The sequence below is a fragment of the Mus caroli genome, chromosome 16 (genome assembly GCF_900094665.2).
Source record: "Mus caroli chromosome 16, CAROLI_EIJ_v1.1, whole genome shotgun sequence".
NCBI lineage: Eukaryota > Metazoa > Chordata > Mammalia > Rodentia > Muridae > Mus > Mus caroli.
Window position 1 is genome coordinate 84,041,306 of NC_034585.1, and position 5,193 is coordinate 84,046,498.

The following is a 5,193-nucleotide window of genomic DNA, read 5'->3' on the forward strand; positions in this document are numbered from 1 at the left end:
TTCTGGGCATCACATTTCCAGGTCAGGTACCTTATCGTGCTTCTTCAACCATGTCTTGGATTTCTCAACAACTTTACCATCAGTTGCTCTGGGAAAGCAGAGATTACTAAGATCACGGAGGACAAGCAAAATCACCAGGATTATCTCACCAAACTGTTAAGCCAGGACACCCACTCCCCTTGCCCTCCAAGGCTCTTCTGGCCGTTTCCATAAGACAGCTCAAGGGTCGCACTGTTGGCATTGCCTTTCCTAAGAAAGGAGATCGGGAAGCTGTCACTTACTGAAGGTTTCTGCTTTCTGCAAGTCAGGTCAGCTTCTCCCCTAGTAAAGACTTGCCACCTGGGTTTACTCTGTGAGCAGGAGCATTGGAAAGTGTTTTAGCCTACTGTGGGCAGTTACACCTCAGGATGCCTGGGAATAGATAACCCCACACCCAAGAACCAAGGGCAGGTTATTTTATTTTATTTTATTTTTCCCAGACTGAGCTTCACAATGTCACTCTGGCTGTCCTGGAACTCACTACATAAACCAGGCTAGCCTCAAACTCACAGAGATCTGCCTGCCTCTTCCTCCAGAGTGCTGGAATTAAAGGTCTGTGCTTCTATGCCAGTCCTATGGTCAAGTCAGTTTCTAAGCACAAAGCATAGACTGGAGCATAATTCAACGTATTCCTCAGAGGTAAAACGTGTATCTAACGAAAAATGTCATAGAAGAGCATATCTAATAGCATTTGCAATAGTAATCCTAAACGATTACTTATCTGAGCTGCGAATTTAACTAATGTCCAATAGTTTCTTCTTTCATTTTTTTTTTTTTTTTTTTTTTTTTTTTTTTTTTTTTTTTGGTTTTTCGAGACAGGGTTTCTCTTTATAGCTCTGGCTGTTCTGGAGCTCACTTTGTAGACCAGGCTGCCTCGAACTCAGAAATCCGCCTGCCTCTGCCTCCCGAGTGCTGGGATTAAAGGCGTGCACCACCACGCCTGGCTTTCTTCTTTCATTTTAATAATTGTATTGAGAGATGTGTCCTTAGGTGCCGAGCATAATGGTAGTTGGCTAGGTCGGCTCAAAATGCATTGATATTTCAAACACTGCAGCATATAGGCATTCTAGGAAAATCGGTTTACAAAGGGGGAGGGTACAACACACTGAATGCACTGCGGATCTTTGGCTGTCTGTACTCATGGCGTCGTGTCAACGTTGGCTGTGGCCATTCTGAATGGACTCAGCTTTGCAGTGCGCCTAGTAACCTTACCTTCAACATTATAATTGTCCTCACACTCATTGGTAAAGATAGCAAATCCTGAATGAATGCCGCCTACCTCATAACTACACAGGACCTACCTATTTTTTCTCAAGACATAGTAGAGGAATTTCTGTGCACTCTCTTCCTGTCAAAACCATTCTACACTAGAATTGCTAGAATCCGTCAAAGCCGTTCTGCACTAGATAGTGGTTTTAGAAAAGACAGTGTGTGAGGAACAATGTTGGGGTGCTTACCTGCCTGAGCTTCTCTCCCTGGGTAAACTAAATATCCAAGGGATCGCTTGTGTAGATTTATTAATGCCACGGAAACTAATTTTCTCAACGGCAACTTGATTGACACCTTAGATTCAGAATATAAAAAGGTTATCACGCATATAAATGCAACCTGTTTTTAGGAATACTAAAGATAATGATGAACTTTCAAAACCCAAGAGATCTGTATGTCTTTGCTTTATATAAAAATGCCCATAAGATTAAATGCAACTCTCATATTACAATAAAAATTTCATCACAGAATTATCTATAACTTAGCTACCAAGAAACTACTTACTGCCAGGAATACCTTTATAATGTCTTTAAAGTGCATATGTGAAATATTGGTTTTGATGTAAACCTCATAATTTAAATCTTGACATTTAAATTAAGTAGCTCACCATTTTTGAGATCAGATAAACATATCAATCCAATATGTTTAGTAAGATCAGCATTAAAAATAAGGATTCTCAGTTTACCTTCCCAGAGTTATTATGTCGTGTCTACATGACTAGCACATTACCTGGCTTCCTAGGGCTCTGTTTAACAGCTGGCAGACTCAGATTTGTTCATCTGGAGGTTAGATGTTGGTCTTAGTGTCTGGTGCAGGCTGTGTAGCTTTAAATAAGCTTCAGCATGGTGATAGATGGTGTAAAATCCTATTCCAATACTATTTTTAAAACATAGGCTTGGAAAGTGTGGCTTTCTAAGCCAAAGGCTATAAGCTTTGTTTGCTTATGTTTACAGGTTAGAAGGCCTATGAACTGTCTCCTTCCTGTTGTGGCCAACTAACTAAACACCAACAACTTAAGAAAGGGGGGTTTATTTCCCTCACACTTTGAGAGTACAGTCCATCACACCAGAGAAGACAATGCAGTAGGAACTTGAGACACCCGGACACACCACATCCACGGCCAGGAAGCAGAGATGAATTTACAGTTCCTTTTTACCTTTTACTCAGTCTAGGACCCCAACGCATGAAAATGGGCGGGTCCTTCCACTTGTCCTAGTTAGAGCTATCAATGCTGTGATAGATCACATGACCAAAGCAACTTGCGGGGCAGGGGATATTTGGCTTATACTTCCATAACACTGTTCATCACCAAAAGGAAGTCAGGACAGAATCTCAAGCAGGGCAGGAACCCAGAGGCAGGAGCTGATACTAAGGCCATGGAAGAATGTTGCTTAGTAGCTTCCTCCTCATGTTCAGCCTGCTTTCTTATAGAGCCCAGGACCTTCTGCCCAGGGAAGGTATCACTCAGTCTGGACCTTCCCCCATTCAATCATTAATTAAGAAAATACCCTATGGGCTGCCTACAGCCTGATCTGTCCTCTCCGATGACTTTAGCTTGTGTCAGTTGACAAAACTAACCAGCATGCACCTCGATGGATGTAACCCAGATAATCCCTCACAGGCATGTAAAAAAGGCTGGTTTTCTAGTTGGTTCTTGATCCTAACAAGTTGGCAGCATTAGCAACAATAAATATATTTCTTTCTCTTGAAATATGCTGTGCCTCAGGGCCAGTGAGATGGCTCAGGAGGTGATGGTGCTCGCTGCCAAGCCTAGGGACCTGAACCCAATCTCCAGAAACTACATTTCCAAAGGAAACAACTGATTCACAAGAGTTGTCCTCTAGTGCTGTGATGCGCACACTCCTACACACACACACATATTAAATAAATGTAACTTTTTAAAATTAAGTGTTAGTCAAGTCACCTTTTTTCCTTTGCTATTTGTGGTGATTTGAATGAAAATGGCCTTCTTAGGCTGCTAGCTAGTGGCACTCTTAGGAGCCTTGTTGGAGTGGGTGTGGTCTTGTTGAAGGAAATGTGTCACTCCGGGGTGGGCTTTGAAGTTTCAGAAGCTTAATCCAGGCCCAGTAGCTCCTGCTTTTAGAATCTGTCCAGTAAATACACAGCTGGAGAAAATGTCTCCACGTCAAAGTCAAAGAACTGAGTTTCCCTCAAGTTCTCCTACTGCCAAGTCCCTGTTGTGCGGCCATTCTGAGGCCATTACTGTGTGCACACTCAATTAGTTTTAAGCATCTGACCTCTGGTGACACCGGACTCTTGCTCCAACAGCGTTTTCTGCTGGCCGAGCATTTCTGAGAGTCCCTTGTCAGAACTTCTGTCATTTTGACTTTCAGCTCCTTTTCCAGTACCAGGTCTGTCTGTGTACTGTTGTGATGATCATGAACTAAACCTCTAAATCAACCTCAATTAAATGTTTCCCTTTATAAGAGCTGCCATGGTTGTGGAGTCTCTTTGAGGCTATTAAAACAAACAAACAAACAAACAAACAAACAAACCTAAGACCATTCAATTCCAGATTGTTCATTTTGAAGATGTCTCAATTCTTCCATAGTAAATGAAAATAGCTGCACTGTAGTTTGTTTCTCTCTACAGAGAATAACAAACAACGTTGGGAATTAAGATACTTGTTGGCCGTGAGTTAATTCTATAGACCTATGTATAACCAGGCAGTGTAAACAGAAATGAGTCATTTCAACTTCCGAGCATTAGTTTAGAACATGTGCTTGATTAATATTCAATCAAACGCTTGGATACAAGCTCTTGCCCAAAGGTCAAATCTCAGCCATTTATCTGGGAATATTCCTGGTGACACTGTTCCTTCCTTCCTTCTGCCCACACGGGTGCTTGGCTCTCCTAAGCAATGACAGTCTATGCCAACACAGAACGCTTTACATTAGAACATAGGCATATGATCCTGCAGTGACCTGCCATAGTTGAGCTGTTCCTGCCCTTTCAAAGGTAAATCGATTTCTGCCTCTAAATGGCCAGTTCCTTGAATGAGCAAGTAGCAGAGCTGCAGATGGTGAACAGCAGTAGTGGCTTCGACTTTCCAGCACACCTTCGTTAAAACAATTCTTTCCATTCTCACCAGGTTTGAAGCCCAAAATCCATACTGACTTAGCCAGATCAAGTCAGGTGACAGGGGGACTGACCTCTTTTCCTTTACTAACTTTGCAGTCAGATAGAAGGAGCTTTGGACCCAGCTAGCTCAGGGGATGATATACCTGCTACACAGCGCTGATATCCAAGTTCAATCTGCAGGGCCCACAGAAAAGAGGAATGGAAGAAGAAATCCACTGTCATCTTAGTCCTCCCCTCTCCCTCTTCTCCCCCTCCCCTCCCCCTCCCCNCCCCCTTCCCCTCCCTCTCCCCATCCCCCTTCTCCCCCTCTCTCTCACACACAACGGACGACAACAACAAAAATTGCAAAACAGCTTAGTCCAACACACCCAAGGCACTCTGCTTTTAGAATCTGTCCAGTAAATTCACAGCTGGAGAAAATGTCTCCACATCAAAGTCAAAGAACTGAGTTCCCCTCAAGTTCTCCTACTTCAAAGTCCCTGTTGTGCAGCCATTCCGAGGCCATTACTGTGTGCACACTCAATTAGTTTTAAGCATCTGACCTCTGGTGACACTGGACTCCTGCTCCAACAGCGTTTCTCTGCTGGCACAGCATTTCTGAGAGTCCCTTGTCAGAACATCTGTCATTTTGACAGTCAGTGTACCAATCCCTCACCCTCATCAGTGACCACCCTGGCCAGGCCTGGTTTTCCTAGCTCTGTGATACCTTATCTGGGAGTCCTATGAGGTAAGAGGATTCAAAGAAAAAAAAATTATATATATATGTGTGTGTATATATATATA

At 43.0% G+C, this 5,193-nt stretch overlaps 1 pseudogene; it reads right to left on the reverse strand.

Annotated features, from left to right (window-relative positions):
- Positions 1-4,020: 4,020 nt before the first annotated feature.
- LOC110311348 lies at positions 4,021-5,037 on the reverse strand (annotated as a pseudogene).
- Between the last annotated feature and the right edge of the window lie 156 nt (positions 5,038-5,193).